Consider the following 21,095-nt stretch of genomic DNA (forward strand, 5'->3'; position numbering starts at 1 on the left):
AGTAGCAGGAGTCTTGCTACTCAGTAGGTTTATTTCTGTTGTTCTTTTTATGGCTGTTATGATATTAGCTTTAACTAATTTTGTAGCGAACATCAGTATTGGATACATTTTGATTATCGTTGATAGGTTCATAGATAAGTGCTAGACTACTTGCCCTTGCAAGGCCATTTTAAGCTGAGCTAGTTTCCTTTTTTTGTGCTGTAATTAACCTATCTTGCTTGGTTAGATATTGGCCTTACCCATCCCATTGTCAATAATAATACGTTACCGCTATGAGAATAAATGGTAACATGCCATAGGTAATTGGAGGTGACCCATGCATGGGATAAAGCATTTAGGAGATGCCTCTGTCCATAGTAGTACAAGGTAGGGGGCAGGCCTGGGATAAATTTTCGGTTTCCCATCCGTAGATCTAAGTTCCACTTAAACCCTTTATTTAAAATGCATATTCTTGAGGTTTTTGACATCCCTTGTTTACTGTGGAATATCTAAATTAGACTGTAAAGGTAGTCCTGTTCTTTGGGGAAAATGGGATCCAGCATGTTGCCATATTAAAGCAACCAACATTATATTATTTTTTTTTTTTTTTTTGGGGGGGGGGGGGTTATACATGTGCAGATGTGCGCACTTACAACCACACCTAGGCAGACATGCACCTTGCAGCTGCTAGGCCTGTTTGTATACATTTTTCAGCAAATTAACTGCACTGTGTCTAATATGCTTTTGTGATATTTGCAATCATGATTTTGTAGCATTTGATGTGGTGATGCTTCTGTTTCTGAGGGATAGGTAATTTTTTTCTAAGTTGCCCTAAAATGTGGTCACTAACTTTCATTCAAAGCTAGTAGACTGATGTAGTGACCCTAAAGTGGAGAGGTGTGACCTGCAATTTCATACCATTTTGGCTGTGCACTCAGACGCAGCTGCATATAGAAGGTTTACTAGATTGACATATGATGATGTAAATGGTCAGTTACACTAGGTACAATTTATTGATTCATCTGGGTGGTTTCTGGAAGTTAAGTGCATCAGGTATCCCTGTGAATTATGCACAAGTGCCAGAGTTCAGCGAGTTATTGGCTGTATTCTTTGCTTGGAAATTAGGTTGTAATTTGAAAGAGGTGTTCTGTTTACTGACATTTTAACTTTTTCACCAAGTGCACCCTTTCACATAGCTCTTTAATGTCTTATAAGAATTAAACAATGTTCTTTTACTCTTTCAGGTCATTTATGACCTCAGGTGAATTTACTTGATAGTTGGAAAAAGCTAGGCTTTTGAGCTTTTGCAGTAGTGCCCTACCGCATTCTTTTAGTATCTTTTTTCCTGCTGCAATGTCCATGTGCTTTTTTTTTCAGCTGTGTCTAAGTACAAAATTTCACCTTAAAAATGCAGTTTCAAAGTTTCATGAAACATTTTTAGACTCTACACTTAAACATCTCTTTTGGATCCTGGGTGTCGTATTTCTTCCAAGCTGATCTCAGTGCCATGTGATGTGGCTGTAGCCAATGAAGCTCTTCCAAATTCATTTTTGCAGTTCTAACCAAGCATACCATTAAGAACTACATTTTTAACGCACACAACCTTTGTCACATGAATTCATAAGTATTCATTTTTTCTTTAGTTGATTGCAGATTATTGAGTTTTTGTATATGGTACTAGTTTGAAAACTGTGTACACACAGATTATTATGATTTTGAAATGTTTTTTCTGATTTTGAGATGTTGAAATGTTTGTTTTAATTGTGTTAATTATATTGTTTTCTTTGTTTAGCTTAGCATATATGCAATATTATTTAAATTACTATATTTTAATTTATTTTATTGTATGTAGTCTGTTTACCAGGGTAGTACATGGATCAAAATAGAATGTTTGTAGGCATAGCTCACTAAAACGGAAGTACTTCACTAACAGAGTGATCATAGAGGGTAGATACTCCTGCAGACAGTTGAAACAATTAGCAAATATTAGCAGAGTAGAAAAACAAATGTGGATTAATTTTAGTAGTGAGCATGATAGGTAAGTAGCAGGTGAGAACAGAGGGTAGAAGTAGAAGTGATATAGGTGAGGTGGTAGTTAGATGATGTGTCAAGTGGAAAACCTTTTGCAGCCAGTTTTTTTATTCAGCTGTCTTCTGAGTTGGGCTTTGAAATTAGGGAGACAGGAGATTTCTTTTAGATGAGGAGGCTGGAATTGACAGAATTTGGCTGCATGAATGGAGAAGGAGGAGTGGTCAGCACAGTACAGTTTGGTATTGGGGGGGTCTATATTGAGGGAGATAATTAGGAGAGGTTGCAGAGGTTGTATGGGAGGTTTTATTATGGAGTTTGGCAGCAAGAGGCAGGAAGGCATCTGGTTGAAGTAGTCTGAAGAGACCCTAGTAGTTGCTGAGCTCTGAAGGAGACTGAAAGTCATCAACATTTGGAGAGGGTGATGAGTGGTGTCCCTGATTTGGGGGGGGGGGGGTGAGTTGAATTGATCTTTTCCCTGATGTTTTCGTTGTGGTTATGGGTGTTAAGTGACTGATCCAGCTATAGAGCTATATATTTAAAGGGGGGTCTACTACAAGTGCTCGTGACACACTTGACTGCTGCCGCTCACTCATATTGGCAAGTACCCCCACTCCCACTTCCCAGATACTTCTGCACTTCCACTAAGCCATCTCTCCTAGATCCTGTCCCTAACCCTAAAAACAACTGCTGATTGCTCCCTAAGTCTGAGCCAAATTCCAATTGCTCACTAAATCTAAAATCCATCTCCCTGTTTCCTTTCCCCACCTACCAGTTCTGTGATGAGTCCTTGATGGCACCAGACTGCTGCTGCAGCTGCGGCCCTGAACTCGTATTCAAGTTTGAACAACAACTCTGCCAGGTAGGCGGATGCAGATGCAGCTGCTCTAGCCCATGGTTTCAAGTTCTGGAATTTCAGCCAGCTGTAAGGGTCCCGTTTAAAGGACGTGTTTGTTTCTATTGGGTACCATAGAAGTTTGTGATGTGGAGTTTTTTCAGCTTTTGTGAGGTTACAGATGTACTTTTTGCTTTGGAGGGGTTTAGGAGTAGCTTATGGTTGTTCAGCCAAGAATTACGGAAATGCAGATCAGACTGATGCTGGGTTTGAATAGTTATTGTCTTTATTTCATCTATGTTGAAATTGATATTATTTAGTATATGTTTAGCTCTAATTTCCTAAATGTTGTGTAATATATGCTTGTTTGAGTTTTACCTCTTTATTAAAGCACAGTTATAAAAGATAAAATGAGATGATGATTTCTAAGTCTTAAGATGCGCAATATCAAGTCAGAAGGTTCATGTTTACAATCATTAGAATTTCTGTGGTTTTCTTTGTGAAAGCTCTTCTCAAATTATGCTCTGTTCACATATGTGTGTGTTTGTGTGTCTTTGTCTGGCTGTGTGTGTGTGTGTGTGTGTGTGTGTGTCTTGGGAAGAGGTGGTATAGGGAAACATTGATATGTGAGAAGTGGAGAAAATAAGATACCAAACCTCTTTATTCTTACAAGTGAAAAAAAATAGCACAATCTGAGTTAACCCATTGCTCATTCATTTTAATTCATGCACTTGTTACCATTCGTTCTCTTTTCTGTTAGCATGCCTTTCTTACTCATGTTATTCCTTTTAGTGGCTGCTGTCCTGTCCAGTACTCCTAGGTTCATAGTTGTGTACTAGGCTAATGGCCCTGGAGCCTTTACAAGCCTAGCTCAAAAAAATTGCCCAGGCACTGTGCCACCCTGATGTTAGTTCACAGTGCCCCTATCTAATAGGGCAACTGGAATGATCCCTGGAGTGAACTTTACCTATCCACTCATCAACATTTCTGTTGAAGAGGGCCAGTGAGGTGCTCTGCTTGACATGAATGGGAAGCTTATTCCAGAGTATGGGCATTCTTTGGGAGATGAACCTGTCCCTCCAGCATGTTCTGTTAATTATGGTAATGAGGTTGTGATCTCTGGAGTATGTGGCACAGGGGGATTGGTATTTCTTTAGGTGTAGTATTTCAAGTTGGGCTGGGTCGGACATGGCTTTGTAAGTCAAGCAGAGATCACCTCTAAGTAAATAAGAGACTGAGAACAGCTGAAGTTTCTTGAGTCTGTCCATGTAGGACGTGTTTAAGGCCTAGGATCCTTTTTGTGAGGTACTTTTGTGGCCTCTCCAGCTGTTGTAGGTGTCTGGTCGGGTTCCTATCATATGATCGAAAGTTCATTTGACTGAAAGTTCATTTGACTGAAAGTTCATTTGATCGACAAGGATTTTAGGTGGGGGGCTTCGCCCCCCACACCCCCCGATGTGGGGGGCTGTGCCCCCCACACACCCCCTAACTATATACATCAACTCCAGGGTCGCACAACATTGGGGAAGGGGGCAAATCCCTGTCGATCAAATGAACTTTCAGTCAAATGAACTTTCAGTCAAATGAACTTTCGATCATATGATAGGAACCCGTCTGGTCAGGTACATGACAAACGGGGTGTTATATTCGATGATTAGTTTAATGAGTGATAAGTAGAGAGGGATGATGACCGCTTTCTTCCTGGATGCAAAACCTTTGGTTATAAGATGTGCCATGTAGAAGGACTTTCTGACCACAGTGGCAATGTGGTGGTCGAAGGTGAGGTGGCTGTCAACCTGGGTGCCCAGATCTCTTATGGCCACCTCAGTGTTCAGTGGGCTCCCATCAACGTGGTAATTCGTGGGAACTGAGTTTTTTCCAAAGGGGATGATAACGCATTTTTTGGCATTAAGCTTCAGGCCATGGTTCTGACACCAGTCATTGGTCTCAGAGAGGCCCTTTTGTAGGATGTCTGCATCAGTTGGGGAGTTGATAATGACTCCTAGCTTGCAGTCAGCAGCGAAGTTGGTCAACCAAAGTCCTTCTGTGTTGGCCTGGATGTCTGAGAAGTAGATGCCAAACAGGAGAGGGCCCAGGACCGAGCCCTGTGGGACTCCACTCATGACTGGTCGACAGTCTGAATTGTAATCCACTACTTTCACTCTGTGGGTCCTGTCTGTGAGCCAATGTGCAATCCGGGTAGTGATGTAAGGACTGATGCCTAGTTTGGTGAGTTTATCAATGATACCTGAGTGGGGAATGGTATCAAAGGCCTTGGCCAGGTCAAGGTAGACTGTATGCACTGTCTCACCCTCATCCACAGCCTTGGTGACTGCCTTGAAGTCAACCAGGTTCAGCAGGCAGGATCTCCCCTTGACAAAGCCAAACAGTGTGGGGTCAAGAGTTTGGAGATTGCCAATATCTTTGTTAAGTAGGTCCATGATGATCCACTCCATAGCTTTGCATACCAGACTCATCAGGCTAATGGGGCGATAGTTCCCAGGGTCTGTAGTTGCTCCCCCTTTATGGAGTGGGATGACTGTAGCACTGTGCCATTTGTTTGGGGGGGGGGTTGGCACTGAATCTGTCAGCCAGTATGTTGGCTATATCTGTTGGCTCATTGTAGGATGTGCCATTGTGCAATAGCTCAAAGCAAGTCTGAGTCTTGCCTTTGAGGTTTTTGATATAGCTATAGAAGGCTTTGTTTTTGGTGTCAGCCACAATTCTGCCTCCATAGCTGGCTTTAGAGGATTTGATAAGGGATCTCAGCTTTTGTTGAGACTGATAAAGGAGGTTTTCCAGTCTTGTGACTTAATTATTTTCTGCAACAGTTTCTTCCTTCTGTTGTAGAGTTTGTTGATGGCTGGGGACCACCAGATTGGCTTCCTTTTTTTGGAGGAGAGTGTCTTAGTTCTGTTTGGTATGGCAAGGTCCATGCATTTGTGTACATGCTCGTACAGTGCATTGGTGTATAATTCGGCAGTCATGCAACTATTTTCCATTGGCATGGGTGCTTAGAAGTTAGCCACCTCTGTTTAGGAGCCCAAAGTCGGCTTTAGAGAAGTTATTCAGGGTGGTCACCTTAGCGAGAGGTGTAAGTGAGATGGAGATTTCCATGGCGATCTGTTTGTGGTCAGATTTAACCAGGGAGGAATTGACTATAGGCGTGGAGCAACAGTCTCCCATGTTAGTGATAACTAGGTCGAGGATGTTGCTTCCTCTAGTGGGGGTCAGAATGAGCTGGTCCTGGGCATTGAAATTGAATAGTTTTCACAGTTGATGGAGGGGTAGTTGAAGTCAGCCAGTATGAGAGCATTGGGTTGGACCTTGATAGATTCCAGGGTGTTTGGGAACTTGGAGTGAGAGTCTAGAGACATGTTTGGGGTTCTGTAGCAGACTATGACTTGTATCGCTGTCTTACCCAGTGTTAGTTGTACCAGAAAGAATCTCAGATGAATTGTGCTGGGCTACCAGTCTAGAGGTGTGCGTATCCTTTAAGAATATGGAGACACCACCACCTTTGAGCATCCGGATGTAATCTGGAGCCGAAAGGTATGGAATGAGATGTAGCCTGAGAGTGCAGGGGGGTTGTCTGCCTCTTTAAACCAGGTCTCCATTACAGCACAGATGTTGACATTCTCCAGCACACCATACTGGAAGTTATCCACTACCTTGAAAACCAGAACACTTCTATTGCAAAGCAAAGTATTCCAGCATGAAAAAAACTGACTTCAGAAATGCGAGGTGTCCTCTATCCATCTGAAATCTGCTGTTATCAAAAACATAATCCAAGAGCAGGTATTCATCGTAATGCTCAAAGTTTACCCAGAATTTATTTAGTGGCAGCATTTGGGTCTGAATTTTCCAAATTAGTTATAATTTGTAATAACAGTCTGTGTCTAATATATATATATATATATATATATATATATATATATATATATATATATATATATTTTTTTTTTTAATTAGTCAGTGATAGGGCCTGTACAAGCCTAGCCATAACAATTCCCTGGCTATTTCTTCCCAGAATATTTACTTCCTTGGTCCCCTGTCTAGCAGGGCAACTGACATGATCCCCAGGGTGAATTTCCTATCTCCCATCCAGTCGTCAAGGTTCCTTTTAAAGTGGGCCAAAGAGGCGCTCAGCTTGACATGTATGGGGCAGTCTATTCCAGAGTATGGGGAGTCTCTGGGTCAGGAACCTATCCCTCCAGCATGTTTTGTTCATTGTAATGACCGGGTTTAGATCCCTGGAGCGTGTGGCTCTGAGGGATTGGGATTTCTTTAAGTATAGCATGTCCAGCAGCACTGGGTTTGACGTGGCCTTGTATGTTAAGCAGAGATTGCCTCTGAGTAGGCGATATGCGACATTGTATAGCTGGAGTTTTTTTTAGACGGTCAGAATAAGGCATCTGCTTTAGGCCTGTGATTCTTTTAGTGAGGTATTTCTGTGTCCTTTCCAGTTGTTGCAGATGTCTTGTGAGGTAAATACCAAACTGGGTGTTGTACTCTATAATGGGTCTAATGAGGGTGAGTACAGTGGGACAATGGCCTCCTTTTTTCTGAATGAAAAGCCGTTAGTGATGAGGTGTGCCACATAGAAGGATTTCCTGACTGTTGTGGCTGTGTTGTTATCGAAGGTGAGACCACTGTCCACCTGTGTCCCTAAGTCCCTTATCACACTTTTGGTGTTTAGTGTACTGCCACTTATGTGGTAATTCATGTGTAATTACCTATTTTAGTTTTCCGGAATCCATTAATGAATCTGTATGTCCTGCATAGAAGCATTTTAAGCACTGAGATGTCTTAGCACCTCTTGGAAAAAGTCTCCCAACAGATTGGTGACTGCCAAGCCTCTCTCCTTAAAAAGAAATGCAGCTGTTTGATGCATTTCTTGACCCAGTCTGCTGTGTACAGTACCTTAGGCTTTTCTTCCTGTTAGCAGACCAGTGGCTGTGCTTGTGGAACACTCAAACCGTGCTTTTAGCCCTGTTCACATTGTCCTGAATGGCTGCCTTTGCACAGGTTCAGCTGTCTGCATGCAGACAGCTAGAAAGGCAAATTGCTGCCCTGCTTAAAGTTTTTCCTGCATGAAATAATCAGTAGCATACCTTCCTCCTTTCCTGCCCAGGTTCTCTGAAGGAGACCTCTGCAGTTCCTTTATCTTTTGTGTGTTGCCCATTAATTCTAGAATATGTGATAAGAATGGTCTTTTTATTCATCTCAACATGCCTTTGGCCACCCTATAATACTTTTTGTATCAGTTTAGCTGTTTATTTCTAATTTTACTACTTTTTTCAGTAAAATAGAAGCCATTCAATCATAGTCCCACCTAGCTGCTCACTCACTAGGAAATGGTTCTTATGCAACTAGAGGACAAATGAATAAGCAGACACGTATTCTGCGGTGGTACAGCGGTATCGTTGTTACCTCACAGCAAGAGGTTCTCCCATTTGATTCTTGGCTTGGCTTGGGAGTGCCTTCTGTGTGGAGTCTGCATGTCCTCCCCGAGGTTGGGTAGCGTTCAAAAGGGTTTACTATCAAAATTGCGAACGGCACTACGTCGACTGTCATATACTCGAACATGGAAGTTCGAAATCGGTAATGTCGAAGACAAAATAATCAATCTAGGAATGGTTTTAACATGGGTCGAGGTAGGTGTTCAGTAGTATTCCGAACTACAAACATCTCCCCTACCTCGACCCATGTTAAAACCATTCCTAGATTGATTATTTTGTCTTCGACATTACCAATTTCGAACTTTCATGTTCGAGTATATGACAGTCGACGTAGTGCCGTTTGCAATTTTGATAGTAAACCGTTCGAAAGACATGCGTGCATAAATGGGCATGCCTTCATTGAAGGTTGGACATCGAGCTGGTACCTCGGCATTTCATAAAAATCTACTGCCAATCATTAGCGGACCGGAGTTCCACTGTGACGACCCCTTAAGCCGAAAGACAAACAACAACAACAACACTGCATAGTACTTGTCAGTCACACGTATCAAACATAGGAATGCTCAGCAACACACACTGAAATGTTCTGCTGATTTGTGAAATCTGAGAATTAAAGCTAATGCCTGTAAGGTCTCGTAGATTACTTCCATGTTTTCATTGAGTGTCACAGTGTATGTCACCACTTTGGCCATTTTTTGAAGATGTGAGTTTACGGGAACTTGTCCCGGTTTGTTGCTGTTATATATTCTCCACACCTGTGGTGTTGTACTTCCTGTAGCAAAACAGCACTCTTTCAAGGGTGTCCTTCCACTTCTAGCAGCACTTTTCCAATGTGGACTTCATCTTCATGTAGTATGACTTGAGAGCTGAGTAAAGCTCTATAAAAAATTATTTGGCACTTTTATTCTACCAGCAGAGTTGCTTTTATTCTACCAGCAGAGTTGCTTTTATTCTACCAGCAGAGTTGCTGAAAAAGAAAATTGTCCATGCTTTTGGACATGTGCCCTTCATTAGAAGCTGAGGTTTACTAAATCACCTTTACTGACTTGACTGTTTTTTGACAAGGAAGAGCATACCTACTTTTGCAGGCTCTAGGTCCGACTCTAAACCGGTTACAAGTAGTGCCCCCAGGGCTCAGTCCTGGGTCCCCTCCTGTTCGGTATGTACTTTCTCAGAGGTACAGGCAAGCACAGGAGGACTATGGCTGACCAAGTTCGCAGATGACTGCAAATTGTGGGCCATAATTGACTCTCCTGCTGATGCAGACATCCTCCAGAAGGGTCTCACTGAGACGGATACCTGGTGTCAAAATCATGGCCTCAAGCTAAATGCCAAAAAGTGCATAGTCATCCCCTTTGGAAAAACAGTACCATGAACTACCACATACGTGGTAGTCCCCTAAATACAGAAAATGTATTAAGGGATCTGGGGACCCAAGTAGATAGAAATCTCTCCTTCGATAATCATATTGCCAAGGTGGTTAGAAAATCCTTCTATGTGACCCACCTAATCACAAAGGGGTTCGCATCTAGAACAAAAGAGGTTATTGTGCCCCTTTACTCATCACTCATCAGACCCATCATAGAGTACAACGCCCCATTTGGGATGTACCTTACAAGACACCTGCAACAGCTGGAAAGACCACAGAAGTACCTCACCAAGAGGATTACTGGCCTCAAACAGATGCCCTATGCAGCCCGACTTTACCTTCTTGTTTTTTAACTTTGCTGTGGAGTTTGCAGAGTGCAAAGTCATTTAGGACTGGAAAGGACTCCAGGTCTGCTGTGTCATAGCAGATTCTGCCATATGTACTGCGCAGGAGTGAACAGTTTGGGTACTGTAGTACTTGTAGAATGGCTGATACATACCCTGGTTACAGCACAGTCTGATAAGGATGTAACAGAATAGCGTTGTGGAACTGAAGTGGCATAAATACTGCTTGTTTGCTCTGACACGGTTTTCTGCATTGTTCAGTCTGCAGTATTTTTTGATAATCGACACCTTTATTTTATTTATTTTTATTTAACATTTATGTTACATTCTGGGCAGTGTCACTATGCCTCCATATATATTATTATACAAGTTAATAATAAATTAAACTCACACTCTCCTTTTCTACTGAAGGCAATCATTTCCAAAGATGTATCATATTGCTGTTTCTTCAGAGCGTTACAGGGTTAACAGAAACTTATGTGTTTAATGAAAAAGATTGTACATAGTTTTCATACTAGAATAAAATTGCTGGAGACATTTTTTGCCAGTAGCAAAAAAAAAAAAAAACTTCTTTGGAAAAAAAAATAGGCTTGTGCTACTGCATGCATAAATGATTTCTATTTTTTTTTTTTTTTTTTTTTTTTGAATTAATGAGATTCTCCTGAACTGAGACATACTGCTTCAGAAGCCAGGCTGCCTCACAGGTCAGCTATCGTTGTCATGGCAACACAGTCTTGCATATGTAAAGCTAAAGCGCTTTGGGACCGTTGAAGACATCAGGTCACCCCTCACCCGCTCGGGGTTAGTGAGAACTGTATAAACAATAGACCAAAGGGGTTAGAAAGAGGGCAGAAAAAAAAGACTGTATTCAGAACCTATTCCTCCCAAAGCTAAGTGAAGGAAGGGGTGTCTCTCATTGTCTGTGCACTGCAGTCAATATATAATGGTATTAAGGTAAGATGTTTCAGGAATAGAAACCCCGTTTTCCACAATAAATAAACTTTGTTTTTTTATGAACATTTGTGACAGTACTGAAGGAGCACATAGGTAAGAAGACTGATTTCCTGATCTCATCTTTTAACATTTTTTTAAGGCACACCTTAGACAGGATTTTCAGAAAATGACTGGAAGGACTAGAATGTCAACAGGCCAGAACTGGTTATTGTGTAGTTCAGACTCATTATTTTATTTTTAAGAGTTGGCTGCTGTCTTAGGTCTTTTAACCCCCCTCCCAAAAAAAGAAAACTTAATTGGTACAAGAATTGCAGTGCATTCTTGGGGTAAGGGGCACTTTTTTGTTATGTTTGAAGATGCTGTGGAAGCTCATTAACTTTTAAAAAACACATTTAATAGTTGTCTTTTTGTCTGACTTTGTACCTTCTAAAGGAATGTTCTTTATTCAGTGGCAACGTACAGAAAGGAATACAGTGAGAACCTAGGAAAAGAGACATGTACACCTAAGCACTTCTTCACACAAACAATAGTATGTAAAAAGTGGAAAAATGAAACATGACTAAGAGCTGTAATAAATGATAAAATGAAATGCAAGTACTCCAGGCTTTAAGTGATAGTAAGAGAGGAAGCAAAATTAAGTGAGCAGATATGGGAAGGACGTACACCCAGTCAGTTGTCATTAGAAAACGACCAACAACCAAGAACCAGTGGGACAAAATAAGGGATTAAGCATGACCATTATTCAGATTTCAGGTGTGGCAGGGTAGGGGAAAAGATTATCAAACATGCAAACACATTCTGGATCTAATATATATTAGTTACTACTTTTGGAGGTAAACAGTATCCAAATAACACCAGGAAAATTCCATTGTTTGGAATTGCTAACAATATTCTATTGCCCCATCAGTCTTGGAGGTACAGGGCTAGGCAGTCCCAAGTTGAGGGCTCTGCTTTCATTATCTGTACTGTGGTTCTGTAAATCCATAAAGCAGTTAGAATAAGGGCATTTAGGAGCAGTAAAGTTTTAATATATGTGCATATGTGTAATGTGTGTGTGTATTTATATATGGAAAGCTCTACTTTTGTCAACCAGCATTTTGGTTGAGGAAACAGATGGTTGACACCTGTCAGCAAAAGTAACATCAGATGATTGTCAGGGTTGGGGGATTTTCCAGTTCCCTGAAAATTGTGCAATCTCAGAGTTAGAATATATAATTAACAGAGAATGTGGGGATGCAAGGGGGCTTGCCCTTAAAAACAATGTTTTCATACACACACACACACACATTTCTCATAGTAGAAATGCCGTATCTGGTCTTCCCCTAAAGAGGCCACAAGCCTAGTAGAACTAATCCATAAATCAAAAAATATATATAAGCAGGTGTGTGTTTTTATATGTTGTATATAATGTAAACACATCTGTAAGCTTCAGTATGCCACATTATTTTGAGACTTCCCACTGCTCTGGCTTGTAGGCTAGGGCAAAGAGAAAAACAGTGAAGAAAAACAAAGGACTTGTGAAAACTGGGAGGTTGGAGGCGCATGGTGTGTTAAAGAAAAATAAACAGAAGGTGGGTAGTAGTAATGCAGTAGTACAAATCTGTTCCAAAGTAATTAAGAAGAGTGCAACAGAAGAATGTGGGTCATGTAGCTTCCCACTTCCTTCTTGCTACCCCCTTGCTGTTTATTTATAGCAGACCTTTGTGATGTAGTCTGCCTTGGCTGAGAGGAATTTGTTTTGTGTTGAGGCCCTGTGCTACTGTTACAGGAAGGGCAGGAACAAAGTATTCAGAACTTAAGACAGTTATTGCACATTGATAAGAAGCTCACTGCCCAAAAGTCACATTGCAAGTTGAGTTTCATGTGAAACTAGCACATTCCGTTGCTTGTCTGACACGAATTACTGACACTGAGTTGTCAGTAGTATCTGATTTTGATAGTCATCATAACCGTCATAACATTTCCTTATATTAACATCAGTATGGCTTCCCCTGAGCCAACCATTTGTGCCTAGAATTAGCTGCATTTATTTCACATATTTGACTCTTTTTCTGTAAGAGCGTAGGAGATAATGGGGTTTTGTTCTTTCTGGTGACTGCTTCATTGTGTCACAGCTGTTGGCATGCACAAACCAGCTATAGGTTTACACAGCCCTGGCTACTCTTTATAAACCGAGTAATATAGTGCTGGAGGAAATATCTGTGATGAAAGACATTGGTGTTAGGATTGACAGACAACTGTCATTCAAATCAAACTTTATGGAAATTACCAGAAAATTACTGTGTCATAAAGAACATAATACATACACTTATGTTTCTGTTAATAATTGTATTACTCCCTTGTTACACTTGAGACCAAACATTGAGTAAATTGTGCATCTGTTTGTTCATATAACAGCACACTTGTGTCACTTTTCACGATAAATTATAGACTGGTAAGGGTCACCTTATATTAATCTGTAAACAATGTGAGACTGATTCCAACTTTGGGTGTTGAAATTACAATTCATCCTCTTAGAACAAGCAACAAACAGTCATTAGTTGTAAAACTACTCTGTTTAGGAAGTCGTTTCACTGTAGGACAGGCTGTTGTTGGAATGTCCTCCCCATACAAATAAGGAAACTGAATGGTTTACAGCCCTTTAAAAGGGGCCCTAGACAATTTTATGATCCCAATTTGATAGAGGGCAAACTCTTTGAAGGCCTAAAAGGTTCAGGGTATGCATAAAGAGCACGTTGAACATTCATACAGTATTCTTTCCTCTTTTGTCTTCTACCCTAGCCCCCCTATCTCTTGTACATTACCTTAAATCCACCCCCGACTCCTAAACTGTATGACATGGTACATTTCTGCAATTTGCCATCTGTCTATCCACTGTTAGATTTACCAGGTGTCACTTGGGGTAACTTCACACTCCCTGTGACTGCTGCGGTGGTTTTGAAGTTGTCATGATGGGAACTGATTCTGTTCTACATGTCTTCCATTGTGTCTGATAAAGATATTTTGCACCCTGCATTACACTGCTGACAGCTATATGTGCAAGCTCCTCTGAACCACTAGTATCCATTTTTTTAAACAACTTTATTGAATTATCACGTGACATAGGCAAATTTACATTTATATAAAAGTAATCAAACTGTATGAACAAGTTTACATGTACAAACATTATACTTTACATATATTGCTATACATCATGTAACCTCAGCAACATTATATAAATTATTCAATCCCTGCCCTTTTTTCTTAAACAGGAAACATCTTCATTAAACAATCACATATGACATAGGCAATCATAATGTTTATATAAATGAAAACAAACCACACTGATGCAATCCTAGTTTGCAAGCATTTTACATCACAAACCATACTGACACTCCCAGTTGCAAACATTATACATCACTTATAATCTACCCAATCATTTTCAGTCAGACATTACATAGCTCATTTAAGTTCTGCCTCCTTTTAAACCTCATTCCTCCCCTGTAAGTATTCCTGCCACAATTCCAATTTGTTCCTATGTAGTTTGCTCCTACCCCTTTCTAAAGATCTCAATTCCAGATGTTCGTGTTTCACTGTTGCAGTCATGACTGTAGGGTTCTCCCCTGCCGGCAGGCAGTCCTCGATTGGCCAGAATCCCAAAGTCTGGGTCCGGCATCGGCTGTTCAGCCATGCTCCCTGACGTCAGAGCGCCAGGAGTATAAAGCTGACAGCCGACGCCATGTTCTCCAGTCTTTCTTGCCGTGTGGTGATAGCAGTTCGCAAGTGCCGGTCGGCTGACTCCTGACAATTTTTTCTAAACAAACTTCAGTCCGAAGACTTTCTTCTCCTACTCAAAGCTAAGTACCCGTTGGAAACTTTTTTCTTGCTCCAGTCCGATGTCAGAAAAAGTTAATAATTGTATTTCATGTGGGAAGCAAATACCTCATAAGGATTTTCATTCTTAGTGTATTCCTTGCTTAGGCCCTGACCACGACGTAGCTAGTTGTCGGTTTTGTGCTAGATTCAATCAACGTACTATTAAACGAAGGTATGATTTTGCATTTCATTACTTCGGTAGGCATTTTAATTAAAAAACATCATCTGATATGGTTCCGGCTACTGGAGTTCACAAACGACGCAAGGACAAAGACAAGCCTCCGAGGTCCAAATCAGACGATATCGCACAAGCAGAGCCAGCTTCAGGTTCGGCTGTCGTCAGTGAGGTGCTTTTGCAGCCCCTGTCATCGGCCATTTCGGAACCGATAGCCGAAACGGACTCCCACGAGGAGCCAACTAGGCCTTTGAATATTTCTGTGGCAGGACCTTCGGACAATGCTCCTTCGGATGGGTCCGGAGCTGCTGTGCAGGTACCGGCTTCCGAAGGGGTTTTCAGGCCTTCTCAGCTTCTAATAAAGGCAAAGCCAAAGACAAAGGCAAAGACTCCTTCCAAATCAAAGACTGCAGCCCAGGCCTCTTCTGATCCGGCTCCCAAGTCTCAGAAACAGTTACTTAAGATGGCGGAGGACTTGCTTACTATGATTAGGGATTCACATCCCCCTCCAGATAAAAGGCCAAGGCAGGAAGTTTATTATGACTCCTCTGATCAGGCTTCTGTTTCTTCAGTTTCTTCTTCTGACCAGGAATATTCTTTCCCTTTTTGAGGATTCTGATGCTGAGGAATCCATTCCTTCAGCTTCTACCCCTGAGGATTTCTCTTTTGGGGAAACTTTGCATGAAATGAGGGAACATTTCCACTGGGAAGGACAGGAGTATTCAGAATCTAAGAAAAGACTAAGGGATTATCTACTTCCCCACATAGACCCCTGGCTATTCCTCCTATTTTAGATATTGTGGATGATGTTTTTTCGGAGGCTAACTTAACTCCTGATTCTTTTCCTCCAGCTCCTGTTAAGCCAGACAGATACTATAGGGTTCCTGATTCCCACCAGTTTTTATACAAGAACCCTACTGCTGACCCTGAAACCATTTCTCAGGGTCCTAAGGGCGTAAAGGCCTCTTCTGCTAAAAACCCCATTCCCACTGAGAAGGATTCCAGATCTTTAGAAAGATGGGGCAAAAAAGTGTACACCGGCTACTTTATCTATTAGGGCTTTAAACTGTCAGTTTCATATGCTGAAATACCAGCAATTTCTCCTGTCTGTTCTAAAACAGAAGCTAACTTCCATTTCCGCCTGTGCAGATAAGGAATTACATGACTTAATGCATGCCACTGAACAAGTTGGGAAGCATGGTTTACACTGTGGATTTGATGCCTTGGAGGCTTCTTGTAGGGCTGCTGCCTCTGGCACAGTAATTAGAAGGCATGCTTGGTTAAAGGAACAAAATTTGCCAGATCAAGTAAAAGCTAAATTATTGGATGCTCCTGTTCAGCATAATGTTTTGTTTGGATCTAAAGCTGAAGAGGTGATTAAAAAGATGGAGGACAAGGCAAAATCCATGCAAACAGTTAAAGATTTCTTACAAGTACAGCCACCCAGATTTAGTAGGAATTGGCCTACAAAAAATTGGTCCTTTCCCAATTCAGACAGGCTTCAGAGGGGTAGATACAGACGCTCCCGAGGAAGGCCTCAAACGCAAGCCTCTTATAGACCAAGACAGTGGACTGCTTCCACCCCTAGGGGAGGAGAGGACGGGTCGCAAACTCATAGGAAACAGACTCAATGACTCCCTCTGTTGGGCTGCAGGAACTTCTTGTCTGGAAGCCCCTCTCGGAGGAAAACTTTATCTTTTTCACCTAAATTGGACTCGTATAACCCAAGACAAGTGGGTTCTGGATGTAGTTTCAAGAGGTTACAAATTCCATTTTCATACCCTACCAAGGCCAAGCGGATGGCCAGATCTTCCAAAACATCAATGGTCAGAGGCCTTAAACCAGGTGGAAGCTCTCTTGGCTATGAAAGCCATAGAACTAGTTCCACTTTCAGAAATGGGACAAGGTTTTTACTCAAGGCTCTTTCTAGTCCCCAGGAAGCAAAATTCATGGAGACCCATCCTGGATCTGTCAGTCTTGAACACTTTTCTAGAGATACCAAAATTCAAGATGCTTACTCTACAGCAGCTACTTCCAATGCTGACCAAAAATGCATGGATGGTGACTTTGGATTTAAAGGAGGCATATTTACACATTCCCATCAGGCAGGATCGCAGAAAATACCTCAGGTTCAAGGCCGGATCGAGGCACTATCAATTCTCTGCGCTGCCCTTTGGACTGTCTACTGCGCCCAGGGTCTTTACCAAATGCCTGGCTCCAGTAGTAGCTTATTGCAGACTCAAGGGAATTCAAATTTACCCTTATCTGGATGACTGTCTTATTCAGGCAGACAGCAAGGATGTCTTACTCCAGCATCTAGAGTTTGTTCAGAATCTTCTCAAGTTTCTGGGATTCACTGTAAACATAAAGTCAAATTTGACACCCTCACAACAGATAATTTTTCTGGGCGCTTCTCTAAACACAACAACCCAGATGGCATTTCTGACCTACGAAAAACAATTACAGCTGGCCTCAACTTTCAAAACCTTGGCAACTTTAACTCAGCTATCTGCAAGGAGATTCCTGCAGGCTTTGGGTTACATGGCCTCCTGCATCCTTCTCGTACCATATGCAAGACTACATATGAGGAAAATACAGTGGTACCTAAAAAGTGTATGGTCTCAGCATTGCCACAGTTTAGACATATTGATCTCCGTCCTGCCTTGTCTTCAAAAGGAATTCCTTTGGTGGTCCAAGGCATGTACTCTAAACAAAGGAAAACCCTTCTGTCTGCCTCCTGCCACTCGGATACTGACCACGGACGCCTCAGATTATGCATGGGGAGCCCATTTTCAGGGCAACAGTCTGCAGGGCCTTTGGACAAAGGATCAGAAGCACCTGCATATCATTTTAAAGGAAATGTTAGCCATTCAGAAGGCTCTATTGGCCTTCAGGAATCCTCTACAACAAGGACAACTACTGATACGGGCAGACAACACCACAGTTATGTGGTACATAAACAAGCAAGGGGGATCTCATTCCTATCCCCTTTGCAGACTAGCCATGAATCTATGGAACACAGCTCTAGCTTGCAAACTGGACCTTCAAGCTCAGTTTTCTACCAGGGAAGCAAAACTTCCTGGCAGACAGTCTGAGCAGAAACCTTTCGGACCCACACGAATGGATGCTGGACACCGAAATATTTAAGATGATTACTTCAGTCTGGGGATGTCCTCACATAGACCTCTTTGCATCCCACCTCAGTCATCAACTACAGATTTTTTGCACCAGGACTTTCCACGAACAAGCTTGGAAAGTGGATGCACTATCATTCAGTTGGAGAAACCTGTCGGGATATGCCTTTCCGCCTCTTCCTCTTCTTCCACGAGTATTATTAAAGATCAAACAGGACAAGCCCAAGATGATAATCTTGCTGTCCCCAAATTGGCCTCGACAGTTTTGGTACCCAACACTGAAAAACCTTTGTCTGGAGCCCCCTTGGGTTTTACCACAGACTCCGAACCTTCTGTCCCAACACCAGGGTCAGGTTCTACACTCCCATGTCAAAACTCTCAGCCTGGTGGCCTGGTTAATCCAGGGTCTTTGAATTATTCTCTCCTACCCAAGCAGGTTATGGATGTCATTTTAGAAGCCAGACGTCCTAGCACTAGAAAATCTTATGCAGGAAAATGGAAAAGATTTTGTTCCTGGATGCAGGCTCAGGATTCTGATCCTCTTATTCCTAACATTCCTCAGATTTTACTTTACCTGACAGACCTCTTACATAAGGGTCTCTCTTTCTCTTCCATAAAGATTCATGCCTCTGCTATTTCTGCTCATTATAATACAGACCCTCCAATCTTTTCCCACTAGCTCATGAGACAGTTTCTCAGAGGAGCTAAGAACTTAAGGCCCCCTAGATCTCCTCCCATTCCTGCTTGGGATCTCAACTATGTTTTGGAAAAGCTCACCTTACCTCCTTTTGAGCCTGCTGCCACATCTGACATCAAGTTTTTATCTTGGAAGACAGCCATCCTGTTAGCTCTGACCTCTGCCAGGAGAGTTTCAGAGTTGCAAGCTCTTATGGCTGTAGAACCTTATATTATTTTTCATCAAGACAGGGTGTCTTTAAGGACTAATCCTACTTTCATGCCTAAGGTGGTTTCCAAAGTGGCTTTAAATCAAACTATTCACTTGCCAACTTTTTTCCCCACTCCTCAAAATAAAGGGGAAAGGATCTTACATTCCTTGGATGTACACAGACAACTACGTTTTTACCTGGACAGAACCAAGGACATCAGGAAATCAGAGCAATTGTTTGTTTCTTATGCTTCAAGTTCCCAAGGCAAAGACATTTCAAGAACAGACCATTTCTAAATGGATTGCTCATGGAATCAGATTTTGCTATTCACACCATGGAAAGCAAATCCCAGGGAGTATAAGGGCTCACTCTACCAGAGCTGCTGCCACTTCAGCTGCCTTCCTCAGGGGAGTTCCTACCAAAGACATTTTGGAAGCTGCAACTTGGAGTTCAGTACATACTTTTTCCAAGCACTACAATCTACCTCTCTACTCCAAGTCTAGGGCAGGCTTTGCTTCTGCAGTCTTGCAGGGCCTTATAGCCGCCCCCTCTACTTTATGACCACCTCCCTTTCATTCTGCTTTGGGATTCTACCCTACAGTCATGACTGCAACAGTGAAACACGATGAACATAGTACAGTTGTGTACACTTACCATAAATGTAGATGTTCAAGTGTCTTCACTGTTGCAGTCTGGGTTTCCCTCCCTCTTGTCCCCTCTTATTTTTTCTTTTGTGTGGTTCCTTTTTTCACCATTCTTCTGAGGTGTATTTGCAAAGGGTATGGGATCTTACTCATTTTGGGACTCCTGACATCTGGGGCAAGAAAAACTCGAGAACATGGCATCGGCTGTCAGCTTTATACTCCTGGCGCTCTGACGTCAGGGAGCATGGCTGAACAGCCGACGCCGGACCCAGACTTTGGGATTCTGGCCGACCGAGGAATGCCTGCCGGCAGGGGAGAACCCTACAGTCATGACTGCAACAGTGAAGACACTCGAACATCTACATTTATGGTAAGTGTACACAACTGTACTTTGTTTTATCTGTTACTATATTCCTTACTTCTAGTATAGTTGGTTTAGATTTTGATTTCCATTTTCTAGTAATTGCTTTTTTGGTAGCCACCAAAATTAGATTTGGCAAGGCCTTACCATGTGTAGGCAATTCAGATTCTGTATCATAGCACAGAAAAATCATCTCCCTCATCACACCAGTCTGCCCACCCAGCATCTCCGACAGTGCATCCTGTAGGGAATCCTTAAAGTCCGCCAACTCACTGCACTCCCAGAACTTCTTCTTATTCCCAGAACATATGTTCCCAATTACCTCTTTCTTCTCTGTCACACCTCCATTTGCTGTCTACTTTTGGAAAAATTCTCTGAAGACTACTCAGAGTATAAAATTATCTATGTAAACACTTCCAAGCAAAAATCCTAAATCTTCTAGACTTTGTTGCATATTTGGGAGACATGCATATATCCTCCCATTGCTTCTTTGTGAATTGCTTATCCAGTCTCTCTTCCCTGTTTTTTATCCTCCTTTGATTCTTATAGTTATAATACAATATGCTATATGCTCTACTAATTATTCCTTTTTTAATGGCAGTTACTGTTCTAGATTCTACTAAAAACTCTTATCAGTACTGGTCTTTCATTTATTTCTTTCTCTTTGCCTTCCCTATTAAGGATTGATGCCAGAGTGTAGGCAATCTGTAACCTGCAGTCCCTATTGCCTTTATCCCTAATTGCAGTCATTCCTATTGGCAGAATCTCCTTTCTCCATTCCCATGTTGGCTTAGATGTTCATCGTGCATACAGCTGCAGTCATAACAGATGGGTTCTCCTGCCGTGAGGCGGGTCCTCGGTCGGCCGAATTCCAAAGTCTAGGTCCGGCGTCGGTTGTCGTCGCTTCTTCCCTGACGTCAGTGCGACAGGGGTATAAAAGAACCAGCCAACGCCATTTTCTTCAGTCTTTCTTGCTACGCGGTGCCCGAAGCAGAAGCAGTTCGCAAGTGCCGGTCGGCCAGCTCCTGAGATTACGAAAATTTGGAAACCGAAGTCTTCTTAAAAGCT

General features: G+C 42.0%; 1 protein-coding gene across 2 annotated transcripts in view; it reads left to right on the plus strand.

Annotated features, from left to right (window-relative positions):
- Positions 1–21,095, plus strand: part of SSBP4 (single stranded DNA binding protein 4) — a 1,807,268-nt gene that overhangs the window by 927,201 nt on the left and 858,972 nt on the right. The window lies entirely within an intron of this gene.

This window comes from Protopterus annectens, chromosome 13.part0 (genome assembly GCF_019279795.1).
Source record: "Protopterus annectens isolate FY-2018-M chromosome 13.part0, PAN1.0, whole genome shotgun sequence".
Lineage (NCBI taxonomy): Eukaryota > Metazoa > Chordata > Ceratodontiformes > Protopteridae > Protopterus > Protopterus annectens.